This window comes from Capricornis sumatraensis, chromosome 12 (assembly GCF_032405125.1).
Source record: "Capricornis sumatraensis isolate serow.1 chromosome 12, serow.2, whole genome shotgun sequence".
NCBI classification, from domain to species: Eukaryota; Metazoa; Chordata; class Mammalia; order Artiodactyla; family Bovidae; genus Capricornis; species Capricornis sumatraensis.
Window position 1 is genome coordinate 65,551,657 of NC_091080.1, and position 20,446 is coordinate 65,572,102.

A 20,446-nucleotide genomic window follows, 5' to 3' on the forward strand; every position below is an offset into this window, starting at 1 on the left:
TCAATTCCAACTATGTGACAAGTTGGAAACAGTGAAACTGTGGAAACAATAAAAATATCAGTGGTTTTCAGGAGTTAGAGAGAAAAGAGGTTGAATAGATAGAGCACAGCAGATTATTAGAGGTGTGAAATTACTCTGCATGATGGAGACATGTGACTAAAAATTTGTCCACAAACCACAGAACACACAACACCTAGAATGAACCCTAATGCAAAGTGTGGAATTTGAGTGATGATGATGTACCATTGTAGGTTTATCAGTTTCAGCAAATGTACCACTCTGGAGGAGGATGTTGATAACAGGGGAAGCTATGCATGTGTAGAGAGGTCAGGGAGTTATGAGAAATCTCCATACCTTCTGCTCAATTTTTCTATGAACCTAAAATTGCTGTTAAAAGTTAAAATATTATAATTCCCTTTCCCAGAATAGTTTCTTCCATAAAAATATGGAATGAAGTCTCAATCATCTTCTGTTCTGAGATATTTATAAGAATGCCATGTTAAATATATATATTATATAGTTAAAACACTGACTCCTCATTAATTTTATCTTAAAATGTCAATAAACTAAAGTAACAATGGATAATGAGAACTGTCAATTTCAGTTATAATTATTTGGTGATATTTCTATTTCTACTTTCAGGGTTAAAATATTAAAGCTGAATTTTACAATATATGCTCTGAATTTTTTCCCCCTTAATTCTCTTTCTGTGGATACAGCCCTTGCATTTGAGGAAACAGACTAAAGCTTTTAAACTTTCATTTTACCTTGATTCCTAAGATTCAAACTTCATTTCCACAGAGGCAGAAACTGCAAGGTTGGCTGGTAGCTAGTAACCAGGTGTTAGCTATTCACTTTTTTGTTTCTGCCAAAAAGCTGGAAGAAATGAACTGAAATGTCTGTTTTAGGGAGAGAACCTACAAATTTCATCACAGGGAGAAACTGTAAAATTGATAATCTATTTTTAAAAACTCAAATATCTTTGGGAATACTTTAGTAATATAACTTTCTGCTTATACAGATCAGAAATTTTCAGACTTGATATGCTGTTTTTGATGTTAAATTAAGAGATAGTGCCCAGATGATGACATTTTTAAAAACTAAATATGAAAATACAACCTAAAAATTAGCTTAATTTGGAAGAAGTTTTGTGTGGTGTATGAAAAGTTATATGCTTTATTATAGATCTCCACATATTTTGTGGTTGTATTTCAATAGCCTTGTTATATGATTCTCAGATGTCAGTCCTTCTTAGGGTATTGCTGTTGAAAATCAGAGGATGTCTTTGTAGACATGGCAGGATGTCTTGTAACAAATCAATTGCTAGAAACAGAATTTAAATCACAGTATGTTGAGTTCTGTCTTTGTCCTTCCTTATAGGCTTTAAATTCAAAATCCAATCAACAATGGATATCTTTTAATAACTCTTCTTGTGCCTATGTGAGGCTAAGAAATAAAATGAGTTACAGACAACATTGCATATTTAAAATTTTAGGCTGATCACTCACTGATACTGGATATAGAAATTACCTAATTTATTATAATAATTATTTATAATCATTATATCAATTATTGAAGGGAAAAGTAACATGGTCTCATTTATAGGAATCATCATTTGAACTCTGCTCTCAAGTCATTATCAATTGCAAATGGTTCTTGGTAATTGGAATATAATTGCCTCATTGCTTATCAAACCAATCCCATTAAAGAGACTGTAACTGACTTCTGTATAATTCATTTTTTTCATGAGGAAATAAATGCTTGCTCAGAAGGTAATATCCTCTTCCCTTGACTCTCTACATTGGACACTTGTATAATAACACCAAAGATATCAACTATCCATCAGTGACTAAAGCATAAATATGTCTGCTAATCAATGAAATCTAATGACTAAAACTCATTATAACTGAGTTTAATGATAAAAACCAGAAAACTCCATATCTTTCCAGGAGGAGTGTGCCAACTTAGATACATTACTAAAATACTCATTGAAAGACTGCTTAAAGCTTTTCATATTTTAGCCACAACCTTTCTCCAGCTGATAAAAATAATATTATTTCCTTCCATGGCTAGAATGATAGCACCAAGACATTAGCATGTTCATACATCCAGCACTGAAACTTTTCCAAGTTCCAGACCTAAATTTTGCACAACCAGATGGACCACTCAATCTGATATTTCAACACAATGTTGAAAGTGACATATATAAAATTGAAATTTCTTATATTATTTATTCTCCCCAAGAGTTCTCCTGAATTCCTTTCCCTGCTGGTGCTAACATTATTCTTGTCACACAGTTTTGAAAGATTTGAGTAATATCTGTGTTTCCTCTCCTAAGTTCTCCATAGCCACTTTGTCACAAGTCCTATCTATTACCTCATGCTTGCATTATCTTAATACATATAACGGTTGCTTTCTAATTATGTAAAATGCTAAAGAGTATAGAGAACTGAGTCATTATTCCTTCACTGCACCTGGAATTAAAATGGTTCTAGGAGAAGGCAATGGACGGAGCAGCCTGGTAGGCTGCAGTCCATGGGGTCACTAGAGTCAGACACGACTGAGCGACTTCAATTTCACTTTTCACTTTCATGCATTGGAGAAGGAAATGGTAACCCATTCCAGTGTTCTTGCCTGGAGAATCCCAGGGATGGGGAAGCCTGGTGGACTGCAGTCTATGGGGTGGCACAGAGTTTGGACACGACTGAAGCGACTTAGCAGCAGCAGCAGCAGGAAATATCCACAGAAAGAGAGACAGTTATTGAGGCAACTTATTTATCCCTAATTTTCATTCCTACCTTCTCCTAAAAGGCAAAACACAGACACACACATCACAAAACACACACACATGCACACACACACACACACACACACATTCACCCTCACACACACACAAAGACTCATTACCCAGAAGAGAATTCAGCTAGAGATTTTTGTATTTGTATATTCAACAAATACGAATATCTTGTATATACCAATCACCACGCTAATACTAGGAATATGAACTTTTAATGGAAAACAATTGATTCTACCATCATGGAGCCGATTTCTTTCATGATCTAATCAGGAAAACAAAATTACAAAGACAGATAATAAGATTTTGATTTGTCACAAGTGCTTTGAGTAAAACAATGGACAGAGATAAATAACAATATAGAAGGAGGATGACTGCTTTCACTACTGGGGCTCTCGGAAGAGGTGACAATGCAGATGAGATTTGAAAGGTGAAAAGAAATAATCCAAGAGAAGAGTGGGAAAGAGGAATTCCATCCATGAGGGCAAGCATGTCCAAACTTCCTACCGTAGGTATGAGTTTGACACATTCAAAGTTTTTAAAAAATTTGAAATAAAATTAATAGTGCTGGAGCTTAATGATTTTCTGCAGAGGTGTATATATGTATATTTCTGTGTGTATGAACTGGAGAGGGCAATTGGTATACCTATGCATGTAAGTTTTCTAGGGTGACTGTAACAAATAAAAGTAACTGGTGGCTTAAACAGAATTCTATTCTCTCACAATTTTGGAAGCTAAAAATCCAAGATCAAGATGTTAGCATGTTTAATTTTATTCAGATGCCTCTCTGCTTGACTTGCAGAAGTCCATCTTTTTCCTGGGTCTTCACATTATCTTTCCCCTGCTCATGCATGTGTCCTAATCTCTTATAAGGACACCAGTGATATTGTATTTAGGGACTATCTATATGACCTCATTTTATGTTAATTGCCTATTTAAAGCTCCTATCTTTTAAAACAGCCCTATCTTCCTAGGCACTAGAAGTTAGGACTTCAACATATGAATTTTTTGGTGGGACACAATTCTGTCCAAACAATATTATATTATATACAGTATATGTAAAATGTGTATGTATTTGTACTATGTGAGTATGTAGGAGGGAACAGGTATATATGTGAATATATGCACAGGTGTAAGCATTTATAAGTAGGCATTTGTATGCATGTGCACGTGTGTGTGTGTGCCTGCATGCATGCATATGCCACCTTGGAATGGGGAAAGGTCTGATTATCAGAATCTCTGGTGATATAACCCAAGAATATACACTGATAATGAGGTCTTAAAGTGATTCTCATGGACCTAGTGTGGGAAGCACTAAGATTTTAAGATACAGAGAAATAAACCTTGGATAGGAGACAGGAGTTGTGAAACTTTGTCCAGTGTAAGGGAGGGTAGAAGAAAATGGGCAAAAGGGTATGTAAGTTTTTAAGTTTGGTGGTGATCAGGGAGGAGATGCCCCAATATGCAGGCTTCCATCCTCAGACTGAATTGTGCAGTACTGTCATCAGACCTGGGAGAAGGAAGAGCAGGAATATGAGAGTCTTTCTAAAATGGAGGGGAAAATAGTTAGGAGATAGTATCTGGGAAAGTGTGAATGCAAATAGGACTGAAAACAGTACTGAGAGTTCTGAAGTACTTGATGTCAGTTTGAGACTGCAAATATGTAAATGAAACCAATAGACATATTCATGTTTATGATTACTCCTCCAAAAAATTTCAGGAAAAGAGACTGTGAATGTTACAGTTTATCAAAGTTGGGATTTTGTAAATAAGGTGGGAGTAAAGAAAAACAAGGTAGTGAGGATATGTATAAAAAGGCAATAATAATAACAGGCTGTGAGATTTCTGCCAGACAAGAAGACAGCTCAAGCCAAGCTGATTTGGGAATTCACTTAGCTGTCTCTCTCTCCACATCTGTGGTACTTTGCTGCTATATTTTTCCGATACGATGTTAGTTGACTGCTCAGATGCCTCTAGCTTCTCTTGCCAGGTTTTACCTGAGATTTGCTAGTCTTTGTCCCATTACAAAATATGCCCAGGTTTAAAGTTCACAATGCTTTATTTTGGAGTATGCTATGCACTCTACTGGTACACATACAACCACACACACACACATACACACACACACATGCACACACACACTTATAAACTTAAGCTAATCTTTCTGATTATGTGTCAATGTAACTAAAAGGAAACATGAAAGGAAGTGGAAAATAGGGTGGCAAAAGAAAAGAAAGCACATATTCACAATTTAAGATAACAGTATGTACTTAACACTAGGTTCATTATTACGAGGCTGTTGTTGGCACTGTACAAAGCAGTCCTACACATTTGGAACTAATTATCCGTACTTTGTTTTCAGATAAGGACATGAAGAATTAGAAAGTTAATTTTCCAACATTTACATAGGTAGCATATCACAGCTAGAAGTTGGATTTAGCCTATCTACTTTAAAAATTTAGATTTTAAAGACCAGTATATTCTGTTGCTTCTCAGTACCCATGTATATACATGTGCTCAGGTGGTCAGTCATGTCTCTTTGTGACCCCACGGACTGTAGCCCACCAGGATCCTCTGTCCATGGGATTTCCCAGGCAAGAATACTGGAGTGGGTTGCCATTTCCTCCTCCAGGGGAATCTTCCCAACCCAAGGATCAAATCCGTGTCTCCTGCATTTTTTGCATTATAAGAGGATTTTTTATTGTTAAGCCATGGAGAAGTCCCCCACCTACATATACATACATGCTAGAAAAGATAAAAACAAACCTGTCTCTATATGTAGCAGTACTTTGTTATGCTCAGTATTTTTAGACTCTTATATTCTACACACATAAATTTCATGTGTTTCATTCCCATAAATAAATTATTCTCTTAAAGAAACAGTCTAAGAAAGTTAATATTGGACTTCCCTTATGGTAGCGTGGATAAGAATCTGCCTGCCAGTGCAGGAGACATGAGTTTGATCCCTGGTCCAGGAAGATTCCACATGCCACAAAACAACTAAGTCTATGCTCCACAACTACTGAGCCCTCAAGAGGCAACTAGTGAAGTCCTTGGGCCCTAGAGCCTGTCTGTGGTCCACAGTAAGAGAAGTCACCACAATGAGAAGGCTGAGCTCTGCAATGAAGAGTAGCTTCCACTCACCACAACTATAGAAAGCCTGTGCAAAGCCACAGAGGCCGAGCTAAATCAATCATCAATCAATAAAATTATTTTTAAAAAGCTCTAAAAGTTAATATTATTCTGGCTTGCTTCCTGTGAGTATTAGAATGGGTAAGTTCTGCAATATTCATGGGTCTGCCTAGAACAATTTGGGGAATCTCTGAGAAATTTATGATTGAAAACAAAGGACTATTTTGGAATGATAATGTCCTATGAAATGGGAATTGTAGGCAGTCTATGATAATCATTTTATTGAATGCAAATAATATACAGAGGGACCTCTGCAGTGTTTTCATCTTCTTTATACAAACAGGCCTTTAAAGGATGCTTATCTTGATCTGTGTACTTATCCAGTCTAGAGTTCTCCTTTTTCTTTCCCCCTATATATTATACACATTATTTTCCCACAGGTCATATTATATTACAATTTGAAGTACATTCTCCAAAATTATTCTACTTATTTCTGCTGAGGGAAAGAAGTCAGGGACATAGTATGTTTAAAATTCATGTACAAATCTTGAATAATGATATTTGAAGGTTTCTTCCTTTCAATGAATCACCAAAGGGTTTTCACTAGGTATTTGTCAGTCACAGAATTACTTTTATATTGGCTGTAGTTTTCGATCAAAACTTAAATGAAAGTATTTCCCCATCAGGATGAATTAATGATGGCACACACTGCTGCCCTGAGTATCTATATTCACTCTTCCTTCACCCTCTCCTACTCATCCTCTTCTTCTTCCACCATGTTACAGGCACTTTCTGATGGCTTCATAATTATTATATCTAGTGTTTTAAACAGGGTTCACTCTGAGAATCATGGAATCGTTAGTGTTAGTCACTCAGTCATGTCAGACTCTGTGACCCCATGGACTGTAGCCCACCAGCCTAGGCAAGAATTCTGGAGTAGATTGCCTTTTTCTTTTCTAGGGGATCTTCCTGACGCAGGGATCAAGCTCAGGTTTACTGCATTGTAGGTGGATTCTTTACCACCTGAGCCACCAGGGGAGCCCCAATCATTAGGGATACACATGTATAGGTTTGTATTTGTATTTGATTTTGTTTATATTTGCATTTGAATTTATTATAAGGAATCATTCTATATAACTTTAGGGGTTGACTAAGCAACTGAAAATTCTTAGGATTGCAAAGAAGGGAAGATCTAGAACAGGTATGATCCCTACATGCCTGATCTGAAACCTGTGGTCATTAGACAGCAGTCAGACAGAAAGATTCTCAGATGCAGAAGAGCAATTGAAAATCTAGTGGCATGTGGAGTCTTGCCCTCAGTAAAGGCCCACCCTTCTTTAACTGAACTTCTTACTGGCTAGGTCAGCCTCCTCCAGCACAATCTCCTTTAAAGCAATTTAAAGTCACTGACTAAGGACTCTAATCACATCTTCAAATTCACTTCTTGGCGACACCTAGATTAATATACTCTGTACATTAAATAATTAGTCATAAATAAGACGACTGCTTTCCCTTTTGCTCTTCAACCTTCCAAAAAGAATATCCCTAGCAACCCAACCTATGGCAGAAAGGGTATTCTATGGACCCTAGTTCAGTTTAGCCAAACTGACATACCAAAAAGATATCACATCAACAATTCAGTCCTAAAATTTAATTATAATTTTATAAAAGAAGAATATCCTGGGGTTAAAATTGTACATCAGTTAGAAGGACTGTAAGTAGTTTTATAAATATTTTCATAAGAAACAATAAATAAGCATCAGTAGTCATTTGAGTTGTGTATGTGAAGCCCTTTCTCTTCTTTAGGGATAGCCTACTCTGTTTCCTGCAATGTCTTGCACAGAAGCACTGCCATATTCTTCAATAAGAAGTAAGAGAAATAATTTAGGAAGGTTCCTAAGAATGTTATTGCTTTGTTTGCTTTATTTGACACTGGCTTTCTTGTTTATTCTGTCTTTAAACATAGACTGAAACAAGAGTCAGAAGAGCTACTATGTGTCCAGCCTGAAAGTTTATTAGAATTACTGAGATTTCAGCTCTGATATTCCTGAGGTATGGTACCTTTTCTTAATTGAGGATAGTAAACCATAGTTAAAATCCAATATGGTCAAGTTTTCTGTTGCTGGAAGAGGAAAACATATTTATCTGCATATTACTTTACCTACAAAAATGCTTCTTGGCATTTTTTATGAGAATTGCCTTATGTACATATGTACATAGGTTATTTATCAGGAAATAACTTACAATAACTTAATAACTTACAATACCAAAGATAGAGTATTCTATACATCTTAATGAATTAGACACTGAATAAATAAATTATATTCAAAATATGGTAAAATGTGACCATTAGGTGAAGAAAGGCTGAGTAATGCACACTGTGGTAATAATTTGTGAAGAGTTCAGTTCAGTTCAGTTGCTCATGTCTGATTCTTTGAGACCCCATGGACAGCAGCAGGCCAGGCCTCCCTGTCCATCACCAACTCCCGGAGTTTACTCAAACTCATGTCCACTGAGTTGGTGATGCCATCCAACCATCTCATACTCTGTCATCCCTTTCTCCTTCAGCCTTCAATCAATCCTAGCATCAGGGTCTTTTCCAATGAGTCAGTTCTTCACATTACGTGACCAAAATATTGGAGTTTCAGCTTCATCATCAGTCCATCTAATGAGAATTCAGAACTGATTTCCTTTAGGATGGACTGGTTGGATATCCTTACTATGCAAGGGAATCTTAAGAGTCTTCTCCAAAATCACAGTTCAAAAGCATCAATTCTTCTATGCTCAGTTTTCTATATAGTCCAACTCACGTCCATACATGACTACTGGAAAAACCACAGCTTTGATTAGATAGACCTTTGTTGGCAAAGTAATGTCTCTGCTTTCTAATAAGCTGTCTAGGTTGGTTATAACTTTTCTTCCAAGGAGTAAACATCTTTTAATTTCATGGCTGCAGTCACCATCTGCAGTGATTCTGGAGCCCTAAAAAATGAAGTCTGACACTGTTTCCCCATCTTATTTGCCATGAAGTGATGGGACTGGATACAATGATCTTAGTTTTCTGAATGCTGAGTTTTAAGCCAACTTTTTCACTCTTCTCTTTCACTTTCATCAAGAGGCTTTTGAGTTCTTTGTTTTCTGCCAAAACGGTGGTGTGATCTGCATATCTGAGGTTGTTGATATTTCTCCTGACAAACTTGATTCCAGCTTGTGCTTCATCCAGCCCAGTGTTTCTCATGATGTACTCTGCATATAAGTTAAATAAGCAGGGTGAAAACATACAGCCTGATATACTCCTTTCCTGATTTGGAACCAGTCTGTTGTTCTATGTCCAGTTCTAACTGTTGCTTCCTGACCTGCATACAGATTTCTCAAGAGGCAGGTCAGGTGGCCTGGTATTCCAATTTCTTTCAGAATTTTCCACAGTTTGAGGTGATCCACACAATCAAGTGATCACTCCATCATGATTATCTGGATTGTGAAGATCTTTTGTGTATAGTTCTTCGTGTGTTCTTGCCACCTCTTCCTAATATGTTCTGCTTCTGTTAGGTCCATACCATTTCTGTCCTTTATTGAGCCCATCTTTGCATGAAAATTTCCCTTGGTATCTCTAATTTTCTTGAAGAGATCGCTAGTCTTTCACATTCTATTCTTTCCATCTGTTTCTTTACGCTGATCACTGAAGAAGGCTTTCTTATCTCTCCTTGCTATTCTTTGGGATTCTGCATTCAAAGGGGCATATCTTTCTTTTTCTCCTTTTCCTTTCACTTATCTTCTTTTCATAGCTCTTTGTAAGCCCTCCTCAGACAACCATGTTGCCTTTTGCATTTCGTTTTCTTGGGGCTGTTCTTGATTACTGCCTCCTGTATAATATCACAAACCTTCATCCTTAGTTCTTCAGTCACTCTGTCTATTAGATCTAACCCCTGAATCTATTTCTCACTTCCACTGTATAATCATAAGTAATTTGATTTAGGTCATTCCTGAATGGTCTAGTGGTTTCTCCTACTTTTTTCAATTTAAGTCTGAATTTGGCAATAAGGATTTCATGATCTGAACCACAGTCAGCTCCTGGTCTTGTTTTTGCTGACTGAATAGGACTTCTCCATCTTTGGCTGAAAAGAATATAATCAATCTGATTTTGACATTCACCACCTGGTGATGTCCCTGTGTAGAGTGTTCTCTTGTGTTGTTGGAAGAGGGTGTTTTCTATGACCAGTGAGTTCTGTTGGCAAAACTCTGTTAACCTTTGCCCTGCTTCATTCTGTACTCCAAGACCAAATTTGCCTGTTACTCCAGTCATTTCTTGACTTCCTACTTTTGTATTCCAGTCCCCTGTAATTAAAAGGACATCTTTTTATCAGTGTTAATTCTAGAAAGTCTTGTAGGTCTTCATAGAACCATTCAACTTCAGCTTCTTCAGCATTATTGAAGAGTTAAGAGCCAGGATTATACCCAGGTAATTTAAATTTGGAATTCATGCTTTTAGTAGTTATGCTAACCTCGAATCTATATTCATGAACAGAGGAATCTTTTATGATAAATTATTAAATGTAAAAGAAGATGATGAAACAGTATGATTTGTACAAACATGCATACAAATTAAATACTTATGTATTAATAAAAATGTGTATTTTTATGAATGCATGAAATATTTATATATTTTATGTCTTTAAAATAAATATGTGTATATTCTGTAATTCTGTTGAAGTACTGAATTGTGCTTTGAAACAATATGCTAGTGTCACAACTTTATTTTTGCATAAACTTGCAGGAAGAAATGTGGGGGTTTTGGCCACATTTCTTACACGGCTTGTAGGATCTCAGGATATTGAGTTCCTTGACCAGGCATTGAACCTGGGCTGAGCAGTGAAAGAACCAAGTCCTAGCCACTGGATCACCAGGGAAGTCCCAGAAATCTCATCAAATAAGGTTTTAAACATATAAGAGCCTATGTAATTCTTATAGACTGGTTAACTGTATAACTATAATAGTATAGCAATTTGTGGATATATCAAAATTTGGTGAGTAAATTCAACTATCTAGGAAATATATTTTTTAAATTAACAAACATGGTTTTGAGGAAATATTTTAGAAATAACCACTTAAGAACTCTGACAGTCTTCAGTTTACAAGTTAACAATATTTAAGAAATAATCATTAAAGTAGTTTTGAGTATTTACATGAAAGCTTTTTATCTTTTTTGGAAATCTACTTAACAAAATTTACTTTATGATAACAGGCTACAGGATAGGAATGCAATTTGGAGTAACTGGTCTTTCAGTTCAGTTCAGTTCAGTCTCTCAGTCGTGTCCAACTCTTTGCGACCCCATGAATTGCAGCACGCCAGGCCTCCCTGTCCATCACCAACTCCGGGAGTTCACTCAGACTCACGTCCATCGAGTCAGTGATGCCATCCAGCCGTCTCATCCTCTGTCATCCTCTTCTTCTCCTGCCCCCAATCCCTCCCAGCATCAAAGTCTTTTCCAATGAGTCAACTCTTCACATGAGGTGGCCAAAGTACTGGAGTTTCAGCTTTAGCATCATTCGTTCCAAAGAAATCCCAGGGTTGATCTCCTTCAGAATGGACTGGTTGGATCTCCTTGTAGTCCAAGGGACTCTCAAGAGTCTTCTCCAACACCACAGTTCAAAAGCATCAATTCTTCAGTGCTCAGCCTTCTTCACAGTCCAACTCTCACATCCATACATGACCACAGGAAAAACTATAGCCTTGGCTAGACAGACCTTAGTCGGCAAAGTAATGTCTCTGCTACTGGTCCTTAAATAGTCCCAAAACATCTTCGATCTATTTCTAAATGAAGGAGGGTATCTAACTTTGTATTTTGCATTCTGCAAATACCTTGTGTCAATAACTTGATACAAGGTATTTGAAAGTTTCTCCTTAAGAATTTTGCATGTAAAATGTATACTTTTTAAAATTTTAGTCTTATGAAGGTGACTATTCCAACAATTTATTCTATGACATGGTTTATAAGTTTGTTTCCTCTTTATGTATTTTAAATCTATTTGGCTAATATTCCTCTGAAGAGCTGACATACAGCACTGAACACAGTGCTACAAAGTTCCAATCATATATTTCTATAAAATCTCACTATAGTACTGTCCTCCTTAAATGTATACAGGCCTTCTTCACTATTAGGATGAGCACTTGAGGAGTAAGCATTGTGCTCTTATCCTCATTGTAGAAGAAAGTCCTGGTATGTATGGGGTTTGTAAATATTTTATGAATTAATGATGAAATACATGACACATTTTAATATCAGACATTACTTTTTTTGTATTTGTTATTTTTCACTAGATTGGGAGGACACAATCTATTTCTTTCAGCCAGAAAATGCGAGGCACATTGTGACAGTATTTATGGTCTCCCTCCTTTATTCCTGAACGAAATACCTGTAAACATTTTTTGTGTGTGAATTGTACATTATTACATAGGCATCTTTCCCTGCCATGCATTGGTACCAAAGTACCACTTCTCAACTTCATATAATATTTTCAAAAATATCATTTTTTCTAATCACTATTCTCAATACATAACATTTCAATAACATCTATTTAGTCATAATTGTTTTTCTAAGTTAGAATTCTTGGAACACTTTGTTTCTTAATTAGGAACATGCATACCTGCCCAGTCACTTCAGTCTTGTCCAGCTGTTTGTGAGCCCATGGACCATAGTCCGTCAGGCTCCTCTGTCCATGGGATTTTCCAAGCAAGCATATTGGAGTGGATTGTGATGCCCTCCTCCTGGCGATCTTTCCAATCCAGGGATCAAACCTGAGTCTCTTGCTTCTCCTGCATTGCAGGTGGATTCTTTACCCCTGAGCCACCAGGACAGCCTTAGTTAGGAACAGTGGTATATAAATCATCCCAGGCAAAATGAAAACAAAGAAACAAAAGAAACAGAATAGTGTTGGTCTTTGTCAACATCGCCTTAATAGAACTCTGTTCTGATACTTAGTTTTTCAATTGCCATGTCTTCCATCTTTGCCCACAGGGCAAATGCTTCAATTATTTGAACAAAAAATGAAGTACTCATCCAAGTATTATTTTCCTGTCTTAAATTTCAAATTCATCTTAAATGATACATTCATTTAAGATGCATAGAATTTCCACTACATTTTTTATGATTCCTTTGATAAGACTGAATTTTCTACAAAGAACTTTTTTATCTGCTACAGTGTGAGATGGGGGGGGGGATCTTTTTATTGATCTAGCAATGGCATTCTTTACATATGATACTACAATTGCTTTTTTGTAAAATTAGAAAAAATATATAAACACACACAAACACACACACACACAAAGCAAACAGAATTAACTTCGAAGCAAAAAACATTGTTTCTTACCCATCTACTAACCTTAGCTTGTTTTCAGACCCTGAGTCTACCAACTAAAGCAGAATCTTGGTCTCTGGAGAACTGATTCTGAAATATCATTGAAAAATATAAAATAAACATTCTTCCAGTCCTTTTCCTAAAAAGACCTATATCCATTTACCAACAAAAATTTACAATGGAGAAATTATGAGAGCTGTTTGGTTACAGGGGATGATAGGAGATGTGAGATGACATCATGTTCCTTCAGTTAGAGTGGAGGCACAAGAACTGGTAATAAAATGCAATTTTGACCCAAGTTCATTTTACAGTCATTTCAATTAGTTCACAGGTTTACCTGTGACAGTGTAATTTATAATAAGTAATATATATTTGGTCTCCATCCCTCTTTTTCTTTGGTTTCAGTGTCAGTTGCTTTATCGCTATGTACCAAAGAATTCTTAAAACTTCATGGGTCAAAAATAACTTCAACTCATTATCTATTATGTGGATTGATTAAATGGTTCTTATACTTCATGGGATATTGGCTGGGTCACTGGTATGGCTGAAAGGTCCCATCGTCATCCCTGTTTTTGACACACAGCTTCTAACATTCTTGGAATTTCCTAAGTAATGAGACCCATAAAAGTACCCTTTGTTATTTTATGAGATGCCTTTTGGAACACACCTAAGGACTGGGGTTGGTCTCCAGCGGGATCAATCCTGTGATTAAACAATTGAAACTTTCAGTTTCACCTTCTGACCCCTAAGGGCTTCCCTGGTGGCTCAGACAGTAAATAATCTGCCTACAATGCAGGAGCCCCAAATTGAATTAAATCCCTGGGTCAGGAAGACCCCCTGGAGAAGGAAATGGCTACCCATTTCAATATTCTTGCCTGGGAATTGTCAGAGAAGCCTGGCAGGCTACAGTCCATAGGGTCGCAAAGAGTTGGACATGACTGAGTGACTAATACTTAACTTTCTGATCTCTATGGAGGGGAGAGTAGCTGGAGACTGAGATCAAGCCTCAGTGGGTAGTGATTTAATCAATCATGCCTATGTAAGGAAACCTCCATAATATCCAAAAGGACAGGGTTCAGAAATCTGGGTTGATTCATGCATGGAGAGTCCAGGAAGGTGGTGTGCTGTGAGCGGGAACAGAAGCTCTGAGCCTTTCTTACATATCTTGCACTATTCATCTCTTCAGTTGGCTGTTGATGCATATCCTTTAATAAACATTTTAATAAATCTGTAATCAATGAATAAACAAGTAGTCTCAATTCTGTGAATTGCTCTAGCAAATTAAGGGGACCCAGGGAGAGGATGGTTGGAGTAGGAAATGGCAACCTATTCCAGTATTCTTGCCTGAGAAATTCCATGGTCAGAAAAGCCTGGCAGGTTACAGTCCATGGAATCAAAAGAGTCAGATACAACAGAGCGACTGAGCAAGGAGGGGACTGTGGGAACCTGCATTGGTCATGAAATTTAGCAGGATCCGGTGGGGCTCCTGGGCTCAGATACTTTCAGACAGTTGCTAATTAGGGAAGGCAGGGGATGCAGAGGCAAAGGAGGAGTTTTGGAGAAAACAACAGTGCAGCCTTGGGGCAGGGGGTGCATCCCCTCAAGGGATACAAATAACAGTATCTTTGTGCTCTTTACAGAACTGAAATCCCCCTAAAATGGAAGATGTTAGCATTCTTCATTCTAGAGAAGATCACAGTATAATCTTGAGAAGCTTATCAAGAGACCACCTGAGAGGCCAGATTGAAGGAACCAGAGAAACTCACTAGGAGGATGCCACTTGAAGCCAGATTAAAGATATGAACGCACCCTAATCCTTACCAGCAATCCCACCCTTGAACTATTGCTATAAAAGTCCTCACCCAACTTTCCAGAGTTGAGACACAAAATTTTTGAGTCCATTTTTTCCCCCCATGGCTCAGCAGAGATGCAGGTTCAATCCCTGAGCTGAGACAATCCCCTGGAGAAGGAAATGGCAACCCAGTCTTGTCTTCTCGCCTGGAAAATCCCATGGACTGAGGAGTCTGGTGGGCTATAGTCCCTAGGGCAGCAAAGAATCAGACATGACTGAGAACACATGCATGCATGTCCCTCTTTGCTGAGCAAAGAAATAAAGCTATTCTGTTATACTTCACCCAAAACTGTCTCGGAGATTTAACTGGGCACCAGTGCACAGAAGCCGAGTTTTAAATGTCAATCAGAAGCACAAGTAATAACCTCAATTTGTGATCTGAAGATGGGGTTGGAGGCAGTCTCCTGAAAGTGAACACTTGACCTGTGTAATATGATGCCATCTCCAGGTAGATAATATTAGCATTGAATTGAATTCTAAGACAGCCAGTTGGTGTCTAGAGCATTGCTTATTAGTGGGAGAACTATCTCCTTTGCATATTAGAATTTTGTGATCCGAACCAACTTTTCTACCTTTTGGTTATTCGTAATATGTGAGAATAAAATTAGGATGATTATTCCAAACAGATTGCAAAATACTTGTACAGGTTCCCTCATTTGCAGTATAAGAGCTTTTTTTGGTAATAAGGAGTAAGTGGCAGCTTCTGAAAACTCCCCTCCAACACCTTGGTGTTGTCACCTTGGTGACATCAGCCAAGGCAATACACTAGATGTTATGCTGTAAAACCTTGGTGAAATGGGCAGAGATTAGAGACACTCAAATATTTAAATGAGATAGGAATCCTTGTCCTATGGTATCTACTTTCATTCATTTGCATGGCTTTCCATTTGCATGGAAAGAAATGTGGTTTGTAGTAGATTATTCTACTTTATCTTAAATTTTACCATTGCCAGATGTGGCATTTTTATTGGAACAGATCCATGTAGTCTCTAGCAACTGTTATGCAGCTATTAATCTAGTGAATGCATTCTTTCAAGACCCATTAGTAAATAGGATCCAAATCAATGTGCTTTTATGTGGGAAGGACAGAAGAGCTTTATCAATTTCTTATCCCTCCAGTACATCAAAGCTTCTTTAGTTCTTTGTTAACCTTGATCATCTTGACAAGAAGACCATCATGCTAGCATTATATGCTGTGTCACCCTGATACAGTACACAGATAAAATGTTGGAATGGTCTATGAAAGACCAAGCTAACTCACCAGCTGAGGGTTGGTGCCATGTGGGACTGATGTATTTTCCTCCAGGAAGTAGTATACGCTTTGACCAAATGTCCGATATAAGTTACTGTGTCCCTAAAATCTATAAGATTCAAGACTATAAATAAAATAAACAGATAAATGTAGGATTGGCTCCCTTCCATTCATTGCCAGTGACTCTCCTGCTAATTTTGAGTTTCTTTACCCTGTGTATTAGGCTTTGCCTTATTAGAGGTTTTAATTCTTGAGTTTGGAGTTGGGGGTCACACTGCTAAGGAAGCAAGAAGTCTGATAAAGTAGACTATGTGATTATCATCTAGTCACCTTGATTTCTCATCTCTGTGGATCAGCAGGCATGGAAAGGAGTTAGCTAATTGGGAAAATTGACATTGATTACCATTTGGGGCTCAGGATGCAAATATACACTGGGATTAGGGTGCAGTATACCTAAAGCCTATGGAGTTCACTGGATTGAGTCTTGGTTTTCAAACACAGTGACAACCATAAAGGTTCAATTTTAGGAAATGTGATCTAACAAAGATAAGACAATTAAGGGTTTGGTTTGCTCCCACCAGATCAGCAATTAAGACCAACAGAAGTGTTGAACAAGGGAAAAGATCTCAGATAGATGGTTGAGGAAGAAAATGAGGAGTATGGATTTGGGATTGACTATAGCAGTAGGAAATGTAGCACACTGAGATTCTGAGACAAACTGGATTTGTACTTTGCCTCTCAGTAAAGTAGTGAAAATATGTGATTTTCATAAAAAAAAAAAAAGACCCATACTGAGGTGTGGGTGCTGGATGTTGGAAGAGTATGAGGATAGTTCCCCGTTGCCAGTGTAGACTACATAAGCAACTGTTATAAACCACTTCAGGTCTCCTTGGAACCAGGACACTTGGCAAATTGTGTCATCTTAGCTACCACAGAGAATGACCTCATGCACGCACAGCCATTAGAACCTTTTCTCTTGCCCATGGTGCACATTCTTGGGTAGGAATATAAGCTTTTCTCTTTGGCACAGAATTAGCTTTTCTCTTTGGCCCTAAGATATCACGGGCCTTTCACTGTGTTCATCCATTTACAATCAGAAGTACAGGAACATTAAGATATCATAGGGGAAAAAAATCTGATCAATGTAACACTGGAGTCAGAAGACAAATTCTTTATCTTTTCTTCACCTGGAAAGAACTTCCAGAAATTAATAGTTTCCCAAATAAAACTTCTGTGAACTGAGTAATAAGTTACATAAAATAGAAAGTAGTAGCCAGCTCTATATATACCTCCAGAAGACCTCCCCTCCCTTCCAGTCTCAGTATCTCTTCAATACTGTATTTTTGACTTTGGACCTCATCATAAATTCTTAGTTCAAAGGATATTATCCAGACTATATTTTCTAGGGTACCCATTCTAAGACAATTATACCAGTGGACCAGTTCTCTTTTTGAGCAAATATTCATCACATATAGCACATTTTTCAAATTTTCTATATCCTTACTCTAGCTTCTATTCCCTCTTTTTAAGCTATTTACGAGTACCTTAAACCTTAACTCATTTGTCAAAATCTTATCTATTCTATGAAGCTCTAAGCAATTCCTTTTCTGATCATCTATACTATGCTTTCAAAATATTTTCCAGAATCTATTTTTAAAATGTAATACCTTGCATACATATCCAATCTTCCTATCTATATTTTAAGTCTATTAAAGCTAAGGATTATATTGATTTTATCTTTCTAGTACTCATCACACCTATTACACTCTTGTGAATAGTGTAAATATTTTAATGTTAATTTATGTTTTCTTTACTCTATGTAATTTTCCCCATCTTTTCTCTCCATTTGAATATGGCAGTCAGGCCTCTGATACTCTGTTACTTTAGAGAGTATTCATGTTTCAGTTCAGTTCAGTAGCTCAGTCATGTCCAACTCTTTGTGACCCCATGAATCACAGCATGCCAGGCCTCCCTGTCCATCATCAACTCCTGGAGTTTACTCAAACTCATATCCATTGAATCGGTGATGCCATCTAGCCATCTCATCCTCTGTCATCCCCTTCTCCTCCTGCCCCCTATCCCTCCCAGCATCAGGGTCTTTTCCAATGAGTCAAATCTTTGCATGAGGTAGCCAAAGTATTGGAGTTTCAGCTTCAGCATCAGTCCTTCCAATGTACACCCAGGACTGATCTCCTTCAGAATGGACTGGTTGGATGTCCTTGCAGTCCAAGGGACTCTCAAGAGTCTTCTCCAACACCACAGTTCAAAAGCATCAATTCTTCAGGCACTCAGCTTTCTTCACAACCCAACTCTCACATCCATACATGACCACAGGAAAAACCATATCCTTGACTAGACAGTCCTTTGTTGACAAAGTAATAGCTCTGCTTTTGAATATGCTATCTAGGTTGGTCATAACTTTTCTTCCAAGGAGTAAGCGTCTTTTAATTTCATGGCTGCAATCACCATCTGCAGTGATTTTGGAGCCCCAAAAAATAAAGTCTGACACTGTTTCCACTGTTTCTCCATCTATTTGCCATGAAGTGATGGGACCAGATGCCATGATCTTCGTTTTCTGAATGTTGAGCTTTAAGAAAACTTTTTCACTCTCCTCTTTCACTTTCATCAAGAGGCTTTTTAGTTTCTCTTCACTTTCTGCCATAAGGGTGGTGTCATCTGCATATCTGAGGTTATTGATATTTCTCTCAGCAATATTCATGTTTAACAAGTTGCAAAATTTGTTCAACCTGCCTTCCTAAATTTTTTCTCTTTATTTCTCCTTCTATGGGGACTTAGTCACAAAATGAGAAACTTAGAAACTCCTAAGAATAGCAGGAAAGAGGACATTTCTACCTTGATCTTCTTTTTCTTGAAGGTTATGAGATCAGATAGACTTGTGAGATCCCTGACTCATGTCCTGTTTTATATTCATATCCTAAGGAGGTAGCAAGGCCTCAGAAGGGAATGGTTGCATAATGCATCCAGGTAGACTGGGTATTAAGTTTCAGGGATAGCGGGAGCAGCCCCAAATTTTTGTGCTAAATTGTCCCATTAAGGCAATAGTTTCTAAATAATGGCACAGGTCCCAGGGAGGACAAAGGAACTCTGTTACTGATAATGAGTTTTCCAATGGGCATGTAAGACTGTAGCTGAAAGTGAAGTTTACTAGGTTAAATTTAAAAAAAAAATAAGGTTTAACATTTATTTTACCTCTCAACTTGTAAAGTAGGATTAATGCCCATAAGACTCAGAATAGGCAATGAAATGAATTGATCATACATTCCAGGTATCACCAAGAATAGTCAGGCACCCTTTGTCTTTCCCCATGGGCTGTTACTTTCAGCCACTTCAAGTGTTACTTTGCTGCAAGGTTCTGAATAATGTGGAATATTTTCAGTCTGCCTCATTTAAGCACTATTTTTTTTTCTCTTTTAAAATGTACATTTATTTTACCCTTTCATTTTTTATTACCTATGTATCTACCCAGATCATGAAAGTCTATTTGCACAGCTATAAGTCAAACCTTGATTATTAAGACCAATTTTCCATCCTTCCCATCCCCTGTTTCTGGAAACCTAAAAATCAACCAAAAACAATCATGTTTTGTTATATTAAATTAAAAAAATTATAATTTCTCTTTATTGGTCATTTAATGTTATCAGTTTCTTATTTTCAGTGCAAGTATAACAACTTCTCACAGCATAAGGAAGCCGTATGTCTAAACATGGCTAATGTGAATACAGAGAATACTTTCTATCTACCAAATATTTATAAGGTCTGTTTCAAAATAATACACCCAACTGCATTTAGTGAATGCATTGAATTGTTTGGAATTAGGCAATTTTCAAAGGCAGAATATATAATTGTCTCTAGGATTTACACTAAGTATTTAATATTCAAAATTTGAGATTGAGGAAAACAAAAATAGTACTTTTTTGAACTTTAATATTTGAAATCAACACAGTTTTTAAACTTTGTAGTCTGTATATGGAAATAATGTAAATTTTATTTGGAAACTTTAGTGAGTTTGGTTCATCTGAATCCATCCATGTTGAATATA